This window comes from Magallana gigas, chromosome 1 (genome assembly GCF_963853765.1).
Source record: "Magallana gigas chromosome 1, xbMagGiga1.1, whole genome shotgun sequence".
Classification (NCBI taxonomy): domain Eukaryota; kingdom Metazoa; phylum Mollusca; class Bivalvia; order Ostreida; family Ostreidae; genus Magallana; species Magallana gigas.
Genome location: NC_088853.1, coordinates 1,615,108 through 1,640,832, shown reverse-complemented (window position 1 = coordinate 1,640,832; position 25,725 = coordinate 1,615,108). Strand labels below are relative to the sequence as shown.

General features: G+C 33.0%; 1 long non-coding RNA gene across 2 annotated transcripts; it reads right to left on the bottom strand.

Annotated features, from left to right (window-relative positions):
• Window positions 1-13,429: 13,429 nt before the first annotated feature.
• On the bottom strand, window positions 13,430-15,702 carry LOC109617281 (uncharacterized). Of its 2 annotated transcripts, none has more exons than XR_010711127.1 (3): window positions 14,529-15,702; window positions 14,245-14,364; window positions 13,430-14,097 (listed from the first exon to the last, which is right to left on the bottom strand). It is a non-coding gene; the product is annotated as an uncharacterized lncRNA (long non-coding RNA). The 2 variants fall into 2 exon arrangements; XR_004598968.2 differs by having other exon boundaries at window positions 14,245-14,355.
• Between the last annotated feature and the right edge of the window lie 10,023 nt (window positions 15,703-25,725).

The window sequence follows — 25,725 nt, the reverse complement described above, 5'->3', positions numbered from 1 at the left end:
TTTATTTTTTCCCCATATTTTATCTCTGTTTATTCTTTGAGACTTTGCAGAAATACTTGACAGGCTTTCACTGATTTGGAACTTTTTGTTTTTTCAGTCCACAAATTCACGACCATTGATAAATTTCTGATCACATGCAACACAAAACAACAGATGAATGTGCATCAATTGTTTAAATGGAAGTCCAGGTCGCCGTAAACACTTTAGATTAGCCGCTACCGAATTTGGACTGGGCGTTGTTAATTAAAGAAAATGAAATGCTTTCTTTTGTGATTCATTAGGGCATTATGAAGGAAGCAATCATTGCAGGAAAAATAACATAACCCGCTAACGGATTTCCTAAAATATTTGAACAAAAACTTAGAATTTATCCCACCCCCTTTCTTTGTGTCCCAATCCTCCCCTTGTGTCATGATTTAAATAAACTGGAATCTATGCTACACTAGGATGCTTTCAGATGAATTTCAGCAGGCATGTTAATAACACTTTCGTAAGTGTGTTCCTAAAATATTTCTTTAAAAAAAACGTTTGGAGCATCAAGGTTAACTTTGGACACATAATAAGATGTGGCTCGACCTTAACTTAGGACACATAATAAGATGTAGCTCGACCATAAATTAGGACACAGTGATAAGATGTAGCTCGACCTTAACTTAGGACACATAATAAGATGTATCTCAACCATAAATTAGGACACAATGATAAGATGTAGCTCGACCATAACTTAGGACACATAATAAGATGTAGGACGACCATAACTTAGGATATATAATAAGATGTAGCTCGACCATAAGTTAGGACACATAATAAGATGAAGGACGACCATATCTTAGGACACATACTAAGATGTAGGACGACCATAACTTAGGACACAATGATAAGATGTAGGTCGACCATAAATTAGGACACATAATAAGATGTAGCTCGACCTTAACTAAGAACACATAATAAGATGTATATTGACCTTAACTTAGGACACATAATAAGATGTATATTGACCTTAACTTAGGACACATAATAAGATGTATATTGACCTTAACTTAGGACACATAATAAGATGTATATTGACCTTAACTTAGGACACATAATAAGATGTATATTGACCTTAAATTAGGACACATAATAAGATGTAGGTCGACCATAACATAGGACAGAGATAAATTGTAGGTCGACCTTTATTTAGGACACATAGTAAGATGTAGCTCGACCTTAACTTAAGACACAAAATAAGATGTAGCTCGACCTTGACTTATGTGTTGTCTAATAGTTTAATTTTAAAATTCTTCAGAAATGCTTTTTGTACAAGTTAACCACTCTGAGTCTAATATACTCGGTTATCATTGTTGGTACAAGTTATCTATACCTGGTCAATCACTCACTTCCTGTCAGCCGTACTGACCAGTCCGGTCTCGCTTAGTCAATCGTCTTCAATCTTGTTAGATGCGCGCCTCGAACCACTAAGTAAGTTTTTTTCATTGAAATAATTGCTTAAATTTGTTAACATTATATTGTATTTTTAAAGTATAGTTAAAGATGGAACTTTTATTACAGATAAAACATTCTCAAAAGTATGGCAGGCCATTTTGGTCTTTAAAGAAATTTACATATTTTTTCTGTATATGAAGTAAGGTTCTATATTTTCCTATTTAGTAAATTGTTTTTCTATTTGTTGTAGTTTTTTACCAATATATTACACGACGGCAACGTTTCCACACCAACTAAATCATGAAACCCGTGTGACTTTTGTTTGCGTTGTGCATGGTTAGCTATCTGCCTGCACCAGGCAGAATATCTTAGGACGTCCTTACCTACTCATAGTTATTTTTTCAGTTTTATTCATGCACAAATTTTGATTTTAATGATTAATATTAACTATAACGTGTGAGTACCCATTATTGCCGAGTACCCATTATTGCCGATAAGATCAGCAAGATTTCCGCTATCTATACGTTGTTTTCAGCTACAAACCAAAATAAATAAATAATAGAATTTTTAAGACAGCATATGCGTTGGGAATCTACTTCAAACAGTTCGGAACTCACCTTAACAAAGGTAAGCCTATGAAAACGTATCTCAGCTGTATCCGTGCGATGACACATGCCACTGACTATTTGACTTGTAATCCACTTTGATGATAGGGCATTTTTTGTTTAGGTCCAAATTCGAAGAATATTTACCTCCATGTAATGATATTTGACAAAACTACGCAAGATACAATTCCTACTACACAATATTTACCAAAGAAAACCGAGCGTCTGCTTGTTTGTAAGACGCCATTTTGTTTGCAACCTGAGGCGGATCAAAGATTTACACAGGATGAATGACCATCTTTAAGTTCTCCTTAAAGATAGCTTAAAGATGCTTAAAGGTAGCTTAAAGACGATCTTTAAGCCACCTTTAAGCTACCTTTAAGCTATATGTGTTGCTTAAAGATGGCTTAAAGAAAGCGTATAGATGGCTTAAAGGCAGCTTAAAGACTATCTTTAAGCCACCTTTAAGTCACCTTTAAGGACAACTTATAGGTCCTTAATGTCCAAACTTCTTTAAGCCACCTTTAAGCCACCTTTAAGCTACCTTTAAGCCACCTTTAAGCCATTAAAAAATTTTTATTTCAATATTGTGCTTAATTTCCAACAAAATGTATTAACTTTATGAAAGAAAAGGTATTAAAACGGCTTTTGTTCTAGAAAGAAAAATGAAAAAAAAAACACCAAAAAAAAACGGCCACGACGAGAATTGAACCCGGGACCCTTAGTTTACTAGCATCACCACACTTCCTCCGCGCCACGGCAACTTACATATATAAGAGCGTTTTTATATCCTATATATCAGTGGATATTGAATCACTGAATTGAATGATTTTACTTGAAAAGATTTTGACAAACCATTCAGTTTGTAACAATCAATTATATCTAATTTATAAATTACATGCATGCGTGTATTTAGAATGAAATACGGAACTTGGTCTTCAGTGAACAAAAATATATTATACCTAAATGGAAACCATTAGGTTCACTATAGTAGGCTTTCTTAGTTAATAAATTTAAACCGAGTAGATATACGTAATTCATCTAATTTATAGCTATAAAAATGTAAGAAAGAAAATGAAATCATTTCTTTTATGAAATGCATTGATACTATTAGGGTATTGGTTCAATTTCCCGCAATTTCCCGGTTTTCATGATCGCGGCGCCGTTCCAATATGTTTAAATATTTACATGTAATTGTATGTACATGATTTTTAAACTATCAATTCTATAACAAACAAAATTAACAATTACCGGTGACGTATTTACTGCATGTGGCAATTGCAAATGACTTGTATATACAATTGTATGATGTGCCAGGCCGGGTATATTTGACTTATTTACCCTGTTACCCTTATACATATATTTAAATAATCAACCCCTATTTATGATCATCGGTACATTAATTAATTAGCCTCAAGATTTTACTCTTACATACATGTATCATTAATTTGTAGACGTAACATCTTTGAAACCCAGAGCTAGGAAATAATACTTTGAAAATGAATTACAAATGTAAATTAACTTTTATTCACTAGACTTATCGTATACTCGTACATACTAAGATTCAACGCCTTTAGAAACCCTGACGTGCACCTGGGCACACGACACACCTGTTGTGTATATCTTGTATATTCTGTGTTAGTTCCAGGGGTTTTCTTAAGTTGGACAAACAATAGACTTTAATTAGATATACACAAACATGCACCTGGGCACACGACACAACTGTTGTGTATATCTTGTATATTCTGTGTTAGTTCCAGGGGTTTTCTTAAGTTGGACAAACAATAGACTCTAATTAGATATACACAAACGAACAAAACTATGTCTAGACAAACAAAGCAGTAATATCCTGCCCGATATAACAAAGGCAGTTGAGAGTCTTTTCATCTTTAACAAGTATCTAGCAGATCTAGAGTTAGAAATAATGAAAATTGAAAAAAAAAATACAAACCTTAAACCGATTATCAAATTAAATCATGCATTTTTGGTTCATTATCTTTATTTTGTTTAATAACCGGAGGAACAGAGAGAGAGAGAGAGAGAGAGAGAGAGAGATTTTCACCGATTAATTTATAATAGGAAACAAACATACTTTAATTAGTTTTATGCACATATTAAGATACAGAGACTGCGCTCATCCCTACAATAATTTTGAAACCCCCCAAAAATTATAAAGAATTTTATAACGGCAATCTGTGTCCATCGGAGCGGTGCTGATGATAGCGATCTGTGTTTAATGGAGCGACGATTAAAACCGCCTGGAAACCCCCCCCCCTTCCTTGGATATTATATTATCACTCGGATGACCCCCTCCCATCTCTATAAAAGAGCTTTTGCATTTAATATATGTTTTTATTGTTCAGCTTGATCAATATTGACTTAAAGGCCACTTAAAGACAGTGTAAAGGCAGTGTAAAGAGAGCGTAAATGCCACTTAAAGATGCTTAAAGATGGCTTAAAGGTGGCTTAAAGGTGGCTTAAAGAAGTTTGGACATTAAGGACCTATAAGCACTTGCTTAAAGGTGACTTAAAGGCGGCTTAAAGGTTGTATAGCCTTTAAGCTCCTTTAAGTCCCCTTTAAGCCACCTTTTAGGACTTGCTTAAAGATGGGTTTTCGCCCTGTGTTATCCACACGCACCTGCGGTGTAAATCAGAGGCGTTGCTTTTAACTTTCACACACATTATTTCTTTTACTGGACACACTTAAACTTTTTTTAAAAAGCTTTTAATAAATAAACAAGGCATTTCTTTAAATTTTAAACATTCTTCCAAGACATGCGAATCACATGCCCCCCCCCCCCCCCCCCCCGTTTGTGTGCATGTGCCCGCAGGGAAATCGAAAAGAATATTGCTTACAATATGATTGAATTGCGTTTATGATATAATTTTTTATGTTATATTCTTACATTTTATCTTATATTGTTAGATTCTTTTAAAATTTTGACCTTTTACCGATTAATTACTGGAAAATAACAAAAAGATATGAGCGACAATAATGGGTACTCAAACTTCCTGTAAATCAAAGGTCATGGACAGGGTTTAATTTTAGCCAGAAGTAAGTCGATATTGATGAAAATAAAATTTATTTCTCAAATTAAATAAATGAGCAGTGCAAAGATTTGCCTAGAAATTTGTACATGACAGCTTACAAGAAGAGAGTAATAGAGAACAAGTGTGTAGTTTTGGGTACTCGAACGTTAAGTAAACAAAAAAACTATAAACATAATATGTTATAGCCAATCAGAAAGCGCTCTACAACCAGAATTAAATTATATTCATTTACGTTACGTTGCTACTTTTACTTTTATTGATCTATCATCATTCACTATTTGATCATATGCTGCGATCGCCCCAATTAACAATCGCACCATAAAACATATTATAAAGTATAGAGAAAATTCGAGACTTTCCGTTCCGTGACGACTGACATGAATTGATATATTGAAGAAGTAGACTGCATTGTAGAATGTTTGATATGACAATTTTTTTTTTCGCGGGGAACAATTAATTATCTTAATGGATGAAAATAAACCATCCGACTATCGTTTGTTCGACGTATGTCACAGCGATGCTTAGACGTTTTGCCACCCAGCAATTTCGACCACAAGTCGTTTCGGTCCCAGATAATGAATGTACCGGTGTTGTATAGCAGTTTTTCCCCCATAGTAGCTTTTCCCCCCGGAAAACCTACTATATAGTAGCCTTTCCCCCCGGGGGGAAAAGCTACTATATAGTAGCTTTTCCCCCATAGTAGGGTTTCTCCCTCACGTTTTTGGTTCAGATTTTATAAAAAATATTTATGGAAATCCAGTGAGGATTAAAATCAATGTTTCTACACTTCAAGGTTGCATAAATGTATATCTGCATTCATCTGTACAAGTTTCGTTTTGCCGATTTATCATTTTTATAGACAATGCTGAAAGTTGAACATGTGTGTAATGGAATTACACATAGAACTTAATTTAGGTAATTTATTGAAAAAAGTTTTACAAGTTATACACTTGTATGCATAATTCTGTGTTCTGAAATTATATTAAACGAGAATGTTTTAAGAATGTCTTGATAAAATCAGACTGTTTGTCTGTTTGTGAAAATTTCATCCAGGCTAAACCTCTATTTTAGAGAAATTTTGTTTCCGATGTTTCAGAGCCCGTTTTTTAAAATCCCATTATAATAATTATAGTGCATATTCTTTAGGGTCCAATGTCTCATAAACTAGAGATGACCATATCACTATATTTTTATAGTGGCAGTGGTTTACCACTTGAAGATGACTTTCGACCTTGACCTTCATGGAGGTGGACATGTTTCTCTGGAGTGCTGCTCAGTGTTTTGGAATCTAAGGACTGCTTTCAATTGGTGTCTCCTATGATAGGTATATAGTCGGAGGTTAGTGTAAGTGTGCGTCAATTGTCTACTCTAATGAATTTTGGTACTCCGTCTCCCTCGAAAACACCAAAAAAGAAAAAACAGAAAACCAAATCACAAGTCAAGATGGCTGCCGCTCAGGGACAGGGACAAGGACAAGCACAGTGCCAAGGTACGACTCCCATTTCTAATCCATCATGTAGTCCCATGCAGCATATTATTCAAGTCGGCAACGAAACAAATATAACCAAATAACGAATATAACCAAATGCAGCCGATGCAACATATACAACCTATGCAGCAAGCTATGCAGTGCTCTACATCATTTCAAAACCACCCTAACTCAACCTATTCGAACACTCCGAACACTTCCCATATCCCCCCACCGTGGGCCCAAGATATTTCCCTACAAATTCAGAGTGTACATTAAAAACTTGAAAAGCTTGATTCCATTGAAACTTCCCTCTCCCGCATGCAGGGCGAACTTAATAGTCTGAGCACGTGTCTTAGAAGTAGAGAAAAGTCAACAATTTATTTCAAACTCTTACGACGAAGGCACAAAAACCAATGCTATAGCCCTTAATGAGCTTGACAATCTCAAAACTTCACTTGAAGACTCAATAAGAGCCAACAATCAGTTAAGCGAGGAAATTCTTGACCTCCAGTGCCGATCTATGCGGGATAATTTGTTGTTCTACGGGGTGGCTGAGGCCCTAAGGGGGGAAATGGAAGACTGTGAAAAAATTGTCCTTGATATATGTCGTTCTTCTCTGAATATAACAGATGATGTTCTAATTGAAAGAGCTCACAGAATCGGCAGACCCAATGACAATCGACCACGCCCTATCGTAGCCAAATTATCCAGATTTCCTCAACGCGAGGTCGTCAGAAAGTCGGCATTCAAGCTCAAAGGTGCTAATATCTCGATTGGTGAACAATTCCCTAAAATTATCCAAGAGAGAAGAAAGAAACTGCTTCCAGTGATGAAGGAGGCAAAAGATAGGCAGCGAAAAGCGGTCCTCATAAAGGATAAGCTCTTTATTGATGGAAAACCATACCACCCTCCAGCAACGGAAGCTGACCACTTGGACGCACCGGTACCGGCGCAGGGAGCTGAGGGCCATAGCTCTCTAGGCGGACGCTGGGAGAGAAGGGATACGAGGAGTGGAGGAAGGGGACGCAGGACTCGCTAAGGAGGTCAGGAGAACAACCTAAAGGACCTAAAAATCATAGGATGGAATATCCACGGAGGCTTTGAAAATAAATGGAAAGAAAGAAATGTTAAGAACTTTTTGTGTACGTACGACATAATTTGTCTGTCCGAGTGTTGGATCGACAAGGAATTCACAATGGACGATCCAGATTATAAAGTATATATCTTCCCTAGGAAATCCAAATCAACACAAGGAGGAGGCTCAATTATTCTGATTAAAACTGAATATACCCCGTATATATCTGTTGTTGAATCCTTATATGATACCATAATATGGCTTAAGCTAAGCAAAAGTCTTGTAAACTTCAGAAAGATTTGTTTATAGCCTTTACATATTTACCTCCTAGTAACTCTGTGTTTTTTAAAGAAAATGATGTAGATTTATTTTTTGAATTAGAAAAACATTTATGTAAGTATATGGATTTTGGTTATGTGTTTCTATTTGGGGATTTTAACAGTAGAACAAAAAATAAGCCTGATTACATTGAAAATGATGCTGTTCATGATTCTGTTTCCGTGTTGTCGTATTCAAATGACGATCAGCTGACTGAGCGGATCAACCCAGATGTAGGTCACAACGAGTATGGAACACGGCTATTGTCCCTATGTAAGGCCACAGGCGTGCGCATTGTGAACGGGCGACACACAGGAGGCTATTCGAATGACTTTACTTTTAACGGTGCGCGTGGACTAAGCACTATTGACTATCTCTTAACAACATCTGACATGTTTGACACTATTAGTAAATATATTGTTGGCAATTTTACAATGTTTTCTGATCATGCTCCACTACATATTGAACTTCATTGCTTTTTGGATGCATACACTATTGTAAACAATGCTTTTTTTAAGATCCCGTGATGTTTTTAAATGGGATCCTTTCTATTTAGAACTGTGTAAAGAATCACTTTTTGCATGTGAAAATATCAGCAATACCGTAAATTTTGAGTGTATTACGTCACAAGACGAACTTGACGAACGTCTACAAATACTGGTTAATTTGTTAGACTCCTCTTTTGGCCAACATTTTAAGCTTCAATCCAAAAATCCGAAACAAACAAATACAGTACGCAGTACCCATAGACGTACAGTATACCTATTGGTTGACGATAAGCCCTGGTTTGATGGTAAATTAAAATCTTTGTATAAGGATTATGTTGTCGCGTTGCGCAAATTTAACAGTTATAAATGTAATTCTAACCATGCGGATCTTTTAAGTAAAAAACGTATCTACAAAAAACACGAAGCCAAAGCCAAACGTATCTACAAAAATACTGAAGGTGACCAATTATCTTTGTTAAAACAAAACAAATCAAAACAATTTTTCGCCAAATTTAAGAAAAGGTCTAAAACTAATTCAAATATTTCTTTGGAAAATTTTTACGAGCATTTTAAATCAATTGCTTCCACGCAGGATGACGGTGACATCGAAAGTGGAAATGAAGGTTTAGATATTAATTGTATTTTTGAAGAGCTAGATAAAAACATTAGTATTGATGAAATTAAAGAGGCTATCGGTAATCTAAAGCCTGGAAAATCCCACGGTGAAGATGGAATTTTGAACGAATATTTTATTGAATTTCAAGACTATTTTTTACCTATACTATATAATCTTTTTGATTGTATATTAAATACTGGTATTTTTCCCAGTACGTGGTCTTCCTCAATAATTATTCCAGTGTTTAAAAAGGGTGATTCTACAGACCCTAACAACTACAGGGGTATAAGTCTTGTTAGTAATATGTGTAAGTTATTTACTTCAATTTTAAACAAAAGGTTATTGGAATGGTCAAAATATAATGATGTTATAACGGATGCGCAATTTGGTTTTAAACCAAGCTGTGGAACACGTGATGCTATTTTTGCTTTACATTCTATTATTAGTAACAGTCTATGTAAAAAGAAGAGGTTATTTTGTGCATTCATCGATTTTAAAAAAGCGTTTGATTCTATTGATAGACGACTTTTGTGGCTTAAACTTTCAAAGGTTGGCATTGAAGGAAAATTATTGTCAGTTATTAAGGCGTCATATAGTCATGTGAAATCCTGTATTGGTGTTGATGGATTTTTAAGTGAATATTTTTGTAATAACCTAGGATTAATGCAGGGCGAAGTGTTATCACCTTTTTTATTCAATTTATATGTTAACGATTTCGAAATTAGCTTTTTAAATGCCGGTTGTTTATCTTACGAGTTATCTTCCCTAAATCTGTTTCTTTTAATGTACGCTGATGATATGGTCCTGTTCTCTGAATCTGTGGAAGGTTTACAATGTCTTTTGAATGAACTACATAGCTATTGTAATACTTGGAAAATGCATGTTAATGCGGAAAAGTAAAAAAATGTGGTTTTTAGAAACAATGGCAGAGTAAAAGAAAGTGAGTGTTGGCATATTGGTAATGATGTTTTAGAAATTGTACAACAATTCACTTACTTAGGAATACTTTTCAACTTTCAACAAAACAATTATCTGAACAAGGTAGAAAAGCATTGTTTGCGCTTAGAAAGAATATACGGGGAATGTCATTTAATATAGAAACTTTATTGTCGCTTTTTGATTGTTTTATTGGTGGAATTGTTAATTACTGTTCAGAAATATGGGGAAATAATATAGGTTGCAATATCGAGAAACTTCATACAGACTTCTGTAAACAAATTCTCGGAGTGAAGAAAAGTACAAATACTGCTTACTTATATGCTGAATTAGGCCGTGTGCCCCTTGTACATTATAGAATGTTTAACATTATTAAGTTTTGGAAAAATGTCTTAATTAGTGACAATTGTATAATTAAACATTGCTACGAAGTTATGTATATTAATTGTGAAGAACACGGTTGTAAAAACTGGGTTTTCGATGTAAAGAAATTCTCATTGACCTCGGTTTTTTTTATATATGGTCTAACCAAAAAATAAACAATGGTATTTTACAACTTGTAAAACAAAGAATTTTTGATCAGGCAAAACAAGATATTCTTGCAAATGTTGAAAATTCAAAAAAATGTTCTTTTTACAAATATCTTATCGATGGTATACATCTTCAATACTATTTAAGAAAATCTATTCCCATTAAATTACAGAAATATATAACTAAATTACGACTATCGTCACATCGCCTGGCTATTGAAGCTGGTAGATATAATAACACAAATAGAGAAAATAGATTTTGTCCGCATTGCAAATCTAGTGTTGAAGATGAATTCCATTTTTTATTTGTTTGTCCTCTATACAGAACATTGCGCGGATTATACATGAAAGAATATTATTATAAAAAACCTTGTATGATTAAATTAATTCAACTTTTTGATAATGACAATGTTAAAGATCTCTGTAATCTTGGCAAATTCATCTCAAAAAGTATGTTATTAAGGGACAACTGTATTACATAATTGTAGTCTTTTGTTTTCTCAACCTGTATATGTAACATTAAATGTTATTATCTGTACGTGCACAAGTTCTCCTGTAAATACACTACAACCTCATGTTATACATATGTCATACTGATAAGCTGTAAAGCTTAAAGAAATAAAGAATTGAATTGACTCTGAAAATTTCAGCTCTCGGGGTAGGGGCCCTTGATGTTTTAGGGCCCGATGATTAAAACCCCATTATAATGATTATATAGTGTTCTATAAGTGGGGACCCGAATCTCAAATTATAGATATGACCAATTAACTATATTTTCACAGTGATAGAGGTATACCACTAGTAGATGACACCGAAAATTTAAGCCCCCATGCAGGTTAGGAGCCTTTGTTGTTTTCGAGCCCGATGTTTGAAATCCAATTATAAAGAATATGTATTTTTTAAGGTGGCTCTATACACCCACAGTTTATTCCAATTTTCAATAGAAGACCACAAAACATATACTTATCAGATATTAAAATGACGATAGGGATACTATAGGTATTTTAAAATAATTTTTTAATGTTTTTTCGTGTTTTTGTAAAATATTTTTTAAAAAGACAGCTATCAACAAATTGAAAGAAATTACTTTGTCATATGATGGATATTTCCTTCGGACACATAAAAAAATATAACACTTCTTAACATTCAAAAATGTTATTATTGCATTTTTTTTAAGTATTTCCCAAAAACATATTTTTTCATATTTTCTTACTCTGTTGACAAATCATCTGAAAAAGTTGCTTGATGTTATAAGAAAATGTATTTTAATAAATGTGAAATAAAAAATTGAATGAAAACAATTGCAAATAAACACAAAAAATGTTTTAAATTTTATTTGGTATGAAAGTTCCTCATGTAAGGGTTATCGTTCCTAAGTCCCAAGGCCTAAACACCTTGGGGACTTTTCATTTCAGACTTGAAGAACATTTCCTAAAAATAATGTTGGAATTATAAATACATGCATATTTCATTATAGACTTTGCCCTGTATAAGTGAATATATTCGCTTTAGTGCAAAACTAAGTCAAAAAAATAAAGGGGAACATTGACTAGGCTAATAGGATTTATGTATCCCAACCTGAGAGAAATTCAAAGCAACCCAATCATCCCCGTTAGGTGTCGATGTTAATGTGCATTAAAGTATATTATAATTGAAATATTTTCACCTGTTTAGAATTTTCTTTCACGGTATTCAAACAAAAAATACGTTTTAGAAATTTTTGGAAAGTTAAAAAATTTATTGTTCTCAACGGGAATCGAACTCATGACCTACTGGTTTGTAGTGAACCCACTAACCCACTGCGCTACGGTGTAACATATCGATGAAGCTATAGAAACTCTTTAAAAAATATTACTTGATTTTATTGTTTATTTCGATAAATATATAATACCACACAACGTGAAGGCGTCACACACCACATTACTTGTAAGTAATGAATTTTCCAATTATCAAATTAAATCTATCCATTTAACAAATTTTTCAAAATAGCGGTTCCCATACAATTCACCTCAGTTTAAATCAGCCAGTACCGGAAATGCATGTTTCCAGATTTACTTTTTTGCGTACTGCGTCATCAAAATGTGGTGTATAGAGCCACCTTAAGGGCCCCATATCTCAAAAACTATAGATGACCACATGAACATATTTTATTTAAAAGTAAAAACATCATTTAAAAATACACAATCACTCATATATCTCTTTATTTAAATGATTGAAAATTACGTTTAATTCTGATGCTTTTTTTTTTAATTTACGAACAAATTTTTTTAAAAAGGTACGCGGATAAAATTCATTATTCTTCAAAACATTTAATCAGTTCATAAGATGACTAATGAAATAATAAATAATTAGATAAATAAATCAATCAACTTTTATTCATAAAAGGAGAAACCGAAAATCAAAAATAAATAACCAACCTAAGCGCATATACGACTTTGATTAGAAGAACAAGCTTATATTCTTAAAAAAAAGTCAGCTCATCACAATATATGTTTTGGTTGTTTTTTGCTTTTTTGTTTTTGTTTTGTTTTTTTAATTACCCTTGTTATTGCAAAAATATGAAACAAATAGTATAAATTTTTTAGGTAATTGAATCGTATATCTTGATTTATATAGCATCGTTTTCAAAATTGTATATTTATAAATCACGTTGCAAACTTAAAAGTGGAAAAATTAGCAAATAGTGAGAGACAATATAAACATAAAGTTAGTTCAGACTCCATTTCACATTTTCCAAAGTAACCAGCAAAGATACCGACATTGTTCTGGTTGTGAAGTCATTTCATTGTTTTTTAAAATGTTCTAGCGTTTCGTAGAAATGTGCTTAACGATATGAATATGCGTAACTTTAAAACGAAATGGTAAACACTAACTATACTCATGCTCTTAATACATAATTAAAATACCCCTTAACCATGATTTAGAACCCCATCATTCAAAGTAAAACTAAACCATTTCAGTTTCTCATCATATCATTGCATCCTGTCTCCCGTTTGATATTTAGAAGAAGAACTATTTAATTGTTTATTAGATTGTCAATTCTAACGGTATTAATTTAAAATTGATAGCCTTTTGGACGAACGGAGTAATACATTTCCACTTTTTATTCCATTCCTCTACAAAATTAAGTCAAGATTGGTCAGTTAGTTCCCTGGGAGAAGCTTATACATTGATGGTAATACATTGGAAAATTAAATTTCCAAATCGGCGTATTTTAACTCAAATGCATACATGCCAACTTTTGAAAATCTCCATGGGTGGTGTTTTACGCGCGACGACATTTTCCTAGAAGGAAATTTCGCGGCATTTTGTCGTGTAATTGCTTTGTATAAACAATTGAACTCTTAGAAAGTCATCTGTTTCTTTATCTATTTATCATTATCCTAATGTGTTTATCAAACTATCTCCTCCTTCAAATGAAATCATAAATAAGGTACATAACTTTATTTTCATATATTAAATCAATCTTTATTAAATCAATCTTTAAAATTTCAACAAACAATAAATAGTATGGTATAGCAGTTCAAAAAGCACTAAATTCTGCAACGCAGTTGGCAAACAGGACCTCTGCTCTTGAGACATCTACAAAATAAAATGAATAATTAATTTAATTAGATATTAAAAAGCATTTATGGTTCAAGTTGCTATAAAAAGTGTCTATAATTGTTTCCTGGCTTAAAATTCTTTAGAGATATTATATACTAGCTTATTAAAAAAAAATTTAGCTACCTTCATCTTACTCAAATTTTGATTTCACAAAGAAGTTGGTAGCAGCAGGTGGCTTGATGGATGGCTGTTTTCATGTTCTTTGTAACATCATTCATTCCACCATGGTTTACCCTAAAATCCCTCAATTGAAAAAAAAAAAAAACTATTACTCATAAAGTTTAACATATCTATTCTTCTTGTAGATAATCTATTAGCAGTCAATCTCTCCTTGTGTCATGTGATCACAATAGAATGTACCCTGTCAATAAATATATTCAGTTGTACTATGTATAAGTTAAACATACCTACTGCACGGCAATATACATGGTTGTCATCCAATTACGATCCCGATAGTCATCCGAAAATCGGGAATCTGCCTCCCGATATAGGGATGAAAGTTTCGATTTTCTTTGGTGGTATAACCCCATTCTTGTCGAAGTTTGTGTAAAAAGTGTGGCATTTTGCTATCCATCCCGATACTTCCCGATCAATTACTATCAAAACATGCTCCTCATTAGGTTTGCAAACAGCAAGACACAGGTAGCGTACAGGTAATTACACCAATTCACACATCCCGATACACACACACGCGATACAGGTAAACAGCAATGGCGGTCATAATCCCGCTTTTTGATTGGTTAGCGTAGACAAGCAGCGCGGGATTTGAAATTTTAGATGGAAATCGGGACTTATTGTAAAACGGGTTGGATTTTTTGAGAATCGGGATTTCGGGGTATTTTGACAATCCCGATTGGGATATCGGGATTTGTATTTTTGACGACGTGAAATCGGGAGAATCCCGCAAAAATCAGGATAGTTGGCATGTATGCAAATGTGTTCTCACGTGCTCATAACGTCGAAGTCAAAACTGTACATAAGCATCGATTAGATGAAAAAGACTCGAGGTATTCCGAAATCCGTGTAAAAGGTGTCCCAAAAAGGGATGAGAACAGGTGAAATAAACGATGATGACACATGCATGTTATGAAGGCGCATGCCTTAGTTCATATTTGGGGTTGAAAAACCATGTATTTTATTCTATGTATTAATAAATGCCATAATTATCCTTTTTTGTGAGAAATTAATATCATATCAGTTATTGCAAATTAGTGTCACGAATGGTCCGCAATAAACATGGCCGGAAAGTAAAAATTGGGGAAAATCCACTATATAGTAGGTTTTCCGTGGGGGTAATCTGGCTATAAAAAGGGGGAAAGCCCACTATATAGTCAGCTTTCCGTGGGGGAAAAACTGCTATATAGCCATTTTTCCGGGGGGAAGAACTGCTATATAGCCATTTTTCCGGGGGGCAAGATGGCTAGGGGGAAAAGGCACTATATAACACCGGTTTTCAAAAATAGAAAAAGCTATTCTAATATTTATTTTTTTATGTATTGATCGGCCAACTTAGTTTTTAGTATTTCTTAGTTTTATCTTTATATCTCTGAACGAAAATATATACTCGATGTTAAAATTTTTCTCATAAGTGTGTGTATCGGGGGGGGGGGGGGGGGGGGGGCATGCGGCAGGGTCTGTGACCCTGTGTCTGAACAAAACAATCATGTATAATAAGAAAATGTCAAACCTTGAGGATAAACGTGTGGTGGGAAAAAAATTGAAGAAGGAGGTGTGGTGGATCCTAAATTAACAGAGTGGTTTGGGTGGATCCGATCCAGAAATTTCTGTACAGGGGGTGAAATGGTGGATTCACTTCTGTAATGCAAAAATTGTCATCATGTATGTTTATGCTTTGTTTTATTAATTAATGTCAAATTTTATTATGCGTTTGTGAAATTTTGTGTCTTTTGGACGGCAATTCTCTACCTATAGGATTCCTGTCCAGTCAGAAGACGATGAGTTTAGTCCGTTTTATATTCTGTCGTAGCCTCATACATGTATAAATGTGTGCTTTGATTTCTTAATTCATGTCAAATTTCATTATTCGTTTGTGAAATAACAAGCTTTAGTCTTTTGATCGGCAATCTTGCTACCTCTAGCATTAATTCCTGTCCAGTCACTATAAAGTGTGTTCGTTAACAGAATGTCTGATTCCAAATGACACCAAAAATTGTGTTTTTAACAACACCAAAACATAGCACGTGTTGAACTGAAGACAAGCACATAACAAATTGTCATGGACTTTTGGTACACGCACTTTTGCATAAAATAAAATAATCAATGAAAGCAAAATATATACGGTAAAAATTGAATGACATTTTAATTAACAAATATTAAGTAACTGCCATTAGACACAATCTAAGAAACGCCAACACACATAAAACATATATGATTATGCACAACGAACAAAATTGGATAAAGAATGTTCATAAAAAAATTGTTTTGTTTTTCCTAGACCGTTTTCCTATACTACAAATAATACATATCAATAGTGATCATTAATAGAATGATGAACATGGTAGGATGTTTTGATAAACTAATTTAATTGATTTAAAACAATAACGTATTTTAATATATGATACTGAAAAGGAGGGGGCGGGGTCCTTGAAACAAATAATCGACATCATTTTATTTTGATTTAAAAGAAGAATTTGTAGGATTACAAAATAAAATGAATTGGCCTACTGTGTGTTTTGTGTCAAAACCAAATGAATGCACGGAAGCGACGGAAAAGGAGGGGTATTTTGTTTGGCCGGCCGGGGGGGGGGGGGGGGAGTCATAAGTCTATTTTTGGTAGCTTTGATACACTTAAATATTTATAAGTTATCTTTTTAGGGCTTTGGGTCTAAAACACCATGCCTCCTCCACCTGCAGAACCGAGGGATTCTTCTTAAAGTAAAATGGGAATTAAGTTTTCAAACGGTGATTCTTTGCTATATATAGCTCTCCCTGACAACGTGTTGTTTCTTGATTTGTATACATTGAATCAAATATTTGCGTAATACGTGCATATTACGTACTGACCCTGGAACGTACTACTACACCACACGCTCTCTGCACCCTCGGTAAACGGTTCCCACGAATTGAAACGCTGAACGGTTTACACGAAACGCTGAACGGTTTACACGAAACGATTCTCCCACGAAACGATTTGCTCGCTTTTCACACGCTTTTGACACGCTTTTATCCTGATTGATTCTCGTTTCCTTCCCGTAGATATGTCTAACCGTGTTGTGAAATCTGATAGGCTTGAGGAGGCGTTTCAAATTAGAAATTTGGGATTTTTTACTATTCTTTCTAAATTATTACATCTGTAACAATGGTAACACCAACAGCTGTTGCAATAATTTGTTCCTCCACTTTTGTTTAACGTTGGTTTACTTAAAGTAAATCCACCCTCCTGTGACGTCATACATTTTACATAAACCCTGAAATCATTAAAATTCTTGCAAGTAGATTTGTAATTTCTATGTTATTATAGGTGCACATCTAAAACTCAAATCATTGTTTACTTGGAGATATTTAATAAGCGTTTTTCATCCTTATATTCGACATAATTCAATAATGACAAAGGGAAATAACTCTTTTCTATTTTCCTCTAAGTGATATATCTAAATGCTATATTTTTTCTAATGTAAACAATTTTTTCTTTTTTTTTAAATTAATTTTAGTTTTCTGGCATAGTAAGCAATGAAATTTAAATAGACAAACAAGTATCCATCCACTTATATTTAATTTTTAAACAAAAAAAGTGTGATTTTCAGATGATAATTTCAGCATTTGGTTTTTATTACCTTACATCTTCAATAGTATGGATACATATTTATTTTATTTATTTTTTGGTGAAATTCAAGTCCAATAAGTTAAAAAAAGTTAAGTTTTTTAACTTTGAACCCATAATTTTATAGGTACGGAGTTACCTTAATTTGCCGAATCACCGTTCTACGTCGGTCATATGACATGTACATTTCGGTGTACGCCGATATAGGTATGGATATGAAATCCGCCCTTTGTTGAGCCATTATTAATCACCGAGTTTACTACGGATTGTTCCGTGTTCCCGATTACAACAAAAAACACACGACGGGTGTTTGCGGTCGGAAGAGAATGCTCACTCCTCCATGGCACCCGATCTGACCTCTAATTTTTTCCGTGTTTTCTAAATTTCTAATTATATTTTTTTAAACAAGGCAAGTTACAGACCCTGAAACGTACTACTACACCACACGCTCGCTGCACGCTCGCTAAACGGTTCACACGAAACGCTGAACGGTTTACACGAAACGCTGAACGGTTTACACGAAACGCTGCACGCTTTGCCCGAAACGTTAAACGATTTACACGAAACGCTGAACGGTTTACACGAAACGATTCTCGCACGAAACGATTTGCTCGCTTTTCAAACGCTTTGGACACGCTTTTATCCTGATCGATTCGGGTCCTCTCGGATTTTTACCCAGACTCTGTTAGTAAGAATTAATTTTAAGAAAACACGAAATAATAGAAATACTGATATAAGAAAACATCTGTACATAAGTATTGAATCGATTAATTAAATTATTTTGGTACTAATATTCAAAGCAAAAAAAAATATTTAGTCACAGAATTAGCAAAAAATACTACATCTATGAATATATTTATTGCTCAAAAGAAATATCCATAATTCTTATAAGTGCCATGAATAATGAAAAATCCAGAAAAAAAGTTACCGTAACTCAATATTCAATACCAAAAATAAAACTCGTAAGATTAGAAACTGAAATCGATTTTCCAGGATTCGGCGGGATTTGTTTTCTCTTCTTACATTAATATTTTTATTGGTTTCAGAGAAAACGATGTAAAAATACTAACAGTAAATAAACCTGTAATGATTTACATGTACATTGATAATTTTGAAAGTGATGTAAAATTAAATTAGTCACATCAGTTAGAAAAAAAAGCTATAAAACAACTGATTAATTTTTTTCTTATGTCGTATCATTCGCGTAAAAAAGACTAATGTTCCGTATATAAAAACACAGAAAAAAATATTAATCGATTCAATAAACAATAAAGAAAGTTGTCATTACTATTTCAGATTTTGGAAAGAACAAAAAATAAAAATGTTTTAAATTTTTTACTCAATATTCGTATACATAACAGGTGCCCCGCATAACAGCTTACAGTGTATCTATCATAAGCTATTTGAATTAAGTACCATGCATATACACTATAGATTCCTATAATAATTAATTGCATATGTGCATTTTTTTGCAAATTCCAGTGTGTTAATTTCTTCTAAGACTTGTTGTTTTCCGTTATCAGTGTTTAACTAATTAAAATAATTAGTTAGAAATATTTTCAATCGGTACTCCGAAGAATTTACTTCCCGCATTTCATAGAAATGAACAGTATATTTTCTTTCTATGTTTACATTTAATTTTGTTCAATGAATGTTAAATAATCTATCATTTAAATTGTGTACATCATCAAATACGGATTCCGACTACCTTGAAGTCATTAAATTTCTATTGGCTATTGGCAAAAAAAGAGACGCATGACCATCCAATGAAAACGAATACACATAGTTTGATTGACAGGTTTAGCCAGGTGCAGGTCTTAACCAATGTCTGAGGTTATGTGTGCTGGTTGTACAAGCCGAATTATAGTCTCAGTAATTAGTCTTCTTTTAATACGCGTACCTTTCTTTTGTTTGTTAAAAAATAATTCAATGTTGTATACAGATAAGTATATCATTTCCTCTAGATTTTTCCCCCTGAAAATACCTACAAAAGAGTTTTGCCAAACACAAACAGATAAAGTAATGTAAAACACGGGCGCTATTTTAAAACAATTAAATTGTCAGAGAGTTCCGAATAAAATCCAAAGAACGTTTCACACGGTTCTCGCACGCTTTTCTCTAAACAATTGACATGTACACGCTTTGCCAGACACGCTGCACGCTTTGCCAGAAACGCTAAACGGTTTACACGAAACGATTCACGATTCACACGAAACGCTAAACGGTTTAAACGAAACGATTCACAATTCACACTAAACGCAAAACGGTTTACACGAAACGTTTCTCGCACGAAAGTCGCTCGCTTTTTTGGTGTAGTATTACGTTTTAGGGTCTGTAGAATATAATTAAAGGTACCCGATGTTAAAATTTTTTGTCACTATAAAAAGTAATGTATGTGTAGGTATATGGTATTTGTTTTAATATGACAAAAAATTATAATGTCAGGTGCCTGTAAATAAAATGAAGATACTTATTGATATTTTCTGATTATGTTTTACTTAAACTCGCCATCCTTTAAAGGTCTAGGTCAGTTCCTGACTTTGAATGGTGAAGTTCCGTTATTGCGCCAGCGCCTACCAAATCATGTCCTTCACTTCCAATATTAAGACAGAGTGGAAACAAAGGTATGTTTGCAGGCTTAAAGGGGGAAAGTTACTCCCATTTTTGGTAATCAGACATTTGGTAATGTAAAACATTATTCAAGCTTATCAGAAATTCCTTAATAACGTTGTAATTGATGCTTGAACAAGGAACTGATACAAATGACTGACGATAATAAAACGAATACGACGTTGTGGTATTTAGACGCATATTTTGCCGTTACCTCATAATTGCCATAAGGGCGCGTCACAATTAAAATTGTGATTAAGCAGATTTTGGCTTCTCATTTACAATAATACAGCACTCATGACAATTAAGCGCAATACAATTTGTGAATTTACTTTTAGACCATCCTTGTAGTCTAATTATAATATTCTTGTGATTTAAAATATAACATTTGTCCTGTATATATGCATTATAACTACATTTATGTTTAAGATAAAGTAGTAAAGTAGTATACTATTTTTTTCATCGATTACTGATAATTGAGTCTATTGTGTATGTATATGCAGTTTTGCTTAGCTATTGAAACCATTCTATTGAAGAGCCGGTCCATAGTCTGCGATCTATTGGACCGTCAACGTATTTCAGATCGCAGGTATGTTAAGGCTTCCCGATTGATATCACAACGATGATCGGTAATGTATCGTAACGTTATAAGTGGATTTTATTGAGCATTATTAAAACCGCTTGTTTCCTTTATACAAATACGGTGTTGTTAATACTAGTAAAAACAAATTCAGTATTATCAATATTGAATATCAAATAATCAGCAGCTATAAGGTAAATGACTATTTATAAACCAATGGTTTATAGACTCCCGTCTACATGTAAACTAATAACGCAGCACAGTTAAGGCTGTCAATAAACTCCGTTCAGACAAAAAGTACGGGAAATGTGCATTATGACATCACAGTATATTACAAACCTCGAAAATACTTATTAATCTATTTATTAGTAAAATTAACTTATACTAATCTTTTAATTAAAAACAACAAATGCTATTACTTACAATTTTGATGTCCGTTATATCGTACACACTGAAAAATAAGCGAGATGTCGTTCTCGCTGTACTACAAAATATGACGTCATATGCTTCAAAATGACGCATTAAGTTAAATCATTGAAGGCTATCGTGCAGTTTTATAGCGAAGAAAAATAAATGTCATACATTAACGGAAAAGTATAGATGAATATTTTGTTTAAAATTATTATTAGTAGAATGCTACCTATATAGTCTTATTTTCATTTTGTTAAAAGTATGCATCGTATAAAGAAGCCACTTCGGTTTTGTATTTAATATCGTATATCTAAAATCTGAGTACCTAAATAAATCACTTAATTGCAAGGGCATACACTTACCTGATCCCGACAAACTTTTACATGTGAATTTGAAATATGCTATGTAACTTAAAAACTTCTACGATCCTTGTAAAATCTTACAAATTAATTATTTTTAATGAAATTAACCCTGTGACCTTCAAAATTATTCAACATATGCATTATAAATTACGGTTTCTACTAACAAATATTCTTATCTTAAAAAGTTCGCACCGTTTTTCAAAATCTACGATATAACATCAAGTTATTTCATAATTCAGTTGTGAATTTTGACATGATTATGCCCTTGCAATATTGAATTTTTTAAATGACCTCAAAACCACAAATACATCTGCTTGTACCATGCGACTGCCATATCACGTGACCACTATATACATAAAATATTGTACTGTTATATATATATATATATATATATATATATATATATATATATATATATATATATATATATATATATATATATATATATATATATATATATATTAGAAATATATTGCATTTGAGTGACTGTTATTGATTTTAAAAAGGACATGCCAGTTTAACTAAAGTATACGTGTTTTCATCACAAAAATTTGCCCATATTTTTATTGACCGCCTTAACTGTACTGCGAAATAATATAATGCTAATTGGCACGAGCACCTTCTGTAAAATACAATTGTAAACCCTAAATACTAAAAACGAAATTAGGTAATAAATCAATTATTCAATGCCTCAACAGTCAATCGACCATATTTATTCCCTTGGTGCAGGGAACAGCTCTGTGTGTTCTATAGATTACACTAAGCTGTTCTCAACACCTCAGAAGATATATTCTGGTCTATAGACTGTTCAGGCATTAAATAATTGTATATTATTACCTAATCAAAGAGATTTTGTTGTTTTATTACATATTAAATATTTTCGACTATAGAGAGATGAATGCCAATACGGAAACATCAACGGTTTTCGTCTTAAAACTATAGGATATCCCAAACACATACTTTATGTTATTTCTATAGATACATAATGATATTCCTTCGAATGAATTTAATAATGACCAAAGGATCACTTGTATGTTACAAAATGATTGAGTTTAGGCATTAGACAGTAAACTTTTAGATTATCACTCTCATAATGCCAATGGCATGTCCCACTCGCAAGTTGTTTTCTATCAAATGAGAAATACAACACTTGACCTTATCTGGAGCTAGCACACTTTGCTGTATGAACGTGTCTACTCGTGATAAACGTGGAATACTATACAAACACTTTGACACTTTGTGATAAAATATACATGTCGCCTTAGTTTTTACAACAGGAAGAATGATGTTCGTAGATGTGAAAGGATTTTTAAGAGGCGTTTAAACACTATCAACATGAACTGTACAATCAATTGGACTTTTTACGTATCAAACGCTGCATCTCTTGCACAAGGGGACGTACCTGATGCCGAGGAGATTTCACGGGAACGAAAAATTCTACCTGACCCACACCTATTTTACTTCTTATCTATAAACTTTCCTCCTGCATTTTCTTTTACATAAACTGTCATGAATGCACAGATGTTTTCAAAGAACGAACTGCATCTATTTTGCCGTACTTTTCCTACAATTATACGATTTCCTATAGATGTTAGGAAAAACAAACCCCTATAACAGTTTTTGCTTGGCATGATTTGTTTACGTGGCAACTGTTTCGAGGAACATAGTGTGAATGATTTTTGTCCTCAAACAAAGCGTGCTTACACTATGGTATAGGTACGGTTGATTGCTTTCAGATCAGTAGATACTTTTTCATATATGTCTTCAATTGGAAGAGCAAACTTGCATCAAATGACGAAAATCGAAGTAAAATACAATCTGCACAATCCTGTATAAAAGGTGTTTATTCAAACCAAAAATAAAAAAAGGAGAAATCATGCCAACCGGTGGAATCGAACCAGGATATAAAAAACTTTTTTATATATGCGCTAAGTGACATGGGTGAAACAACCTAATATTTCAAACCTTACAGGTGTATCAGGTATATAAAAATCACAATAATGAAAATAAATTTTAACATTTGGGTTTCTTTTTTCGACCTCAAGGCAGGGTATACCTTTTAGAAAATTATATCTTCATTTATTCGTTTGATCAAACCCTTTCACCCCCACCCCCTCCCCTCCCTCAAAAAATAAATTAGTCGGTTTTTTTAAGTGCAGGACCGCCCTGATTGTTTTCTAGACCGAAATTCATACAGAATAGAATGTTTTACTTTTATACTTTCTGTCATTAATCTTAATTTGTATGGATCATCAACTTTCTCAAGGTAAAAAAGACATCGTATAATATATTATTTAGTAAATGTCTGCAGTTTTCAATCTTAAAGTTGACTTACCTTGATTTTGCATTCAAAAATATTCAACGACGTTCTCAAATGTGACATTGCTTGGTATACGTCATATTTGCCACGTATCTAAACCACACGGGCTCATGTCAAGTTGTGTTTACTCAGTGACTGATTAATAGATTAATACAAAATCTGACAACAACTGATAATCATTTAAGAAAAAAAATAGAGAAGGAATGTCAGAAAAGTTAGAAAAGATAAGTTTGGCTTTAAAACATGGCCAACATGGTTTTCTTGTTAATATATACGCTACTCAACCCCCACCCTTTAAACATTATTCTATTTAAACTAAAAACATTTAAAAAGTATACCCATATGTAGGAATGAATTGCATTTTGAAAAAGGTTTAATATATTATCAATAGATTATTAAATATATTATAATTATAATAATTATATTATAATTACAGTTTATTATACATTTATTTCTCTATGTGTAAAAATACGAAAAGTACCTACAGGCATCACTTATTATTTCTCATATTAATTTCCACTTGATGTTCTGCTCTGAAATTGAAATAGTTTCTGACACTCAGATATAATACAAACCAGTACAGCCGCCGACAGTCTACAATAACTTTTTGCATATAAGTTGTTAAGATTCGATCCATGAGTAGTATTGACCATTGTTTGGGTATATGTACCTCATTAAGTTGAAGATCTCTTTATAAAAAAAAAGAATAGGAATTATGTTCAAATTTTAGAGCTATAGTATTTGGATTTTCTTTTTCTGAATGATAGTTAAAGACCAACTTGTGTCATGTTTAAAAGTTTAAAGCAGATTGGTAATTTATTGACCACTAGCCTCCTTGTTCGAACATATATACCACTTATGTTGAGTAATTACGTTATATGATAAGTTTTTATGTATGTCTCTCTTTTTTCAATATTAAAGCTGACTTCCCTAGATAATGTCCAACGACGTTCTCAAATATGAACTTGCAAGATAAACATTGTATCTGATACGTATTTAAACAAGACAGGTTTATCTAAAATTGTGTTTATACATTGATTGACTAACATTTCAGATACAAAATTTAACAACACATTTGTAGGGTTTTAATTCCGATCACATATCATATTAATCAAATCTCTGTAATATTTCCCTGACTATTTTCCCACTTTTATCTTTTTTATTTTGTACGCTACAGTTAAAGTCACCAACAAATATTAAATTTTCTTCATTCATTGCATATAGTGATATCCATTTAGCAACCTTTTTAAAGAAGTTAATTCTTAGATTTTCTAAGTTTGGGGCGTATACATTTACTAAAGTAATAATATTCATGTTCAATATTCATTAATAAAATTCGACTATCGGCAAATTTATGTAAATTTAGAGTTTTAAAAGCAACATTTTTGTGAAAAAATATCGACACACCTTTACTATGTGAAGATTCAGAAAAATTATGAACAGCTGAACCATGCCATCTTAAATCATAAATACTCTGTTTTTTATCAACAAATTGCGTTTCTTGTAAGAAAATAACATCACCTCTACAGTTCAGAGATAA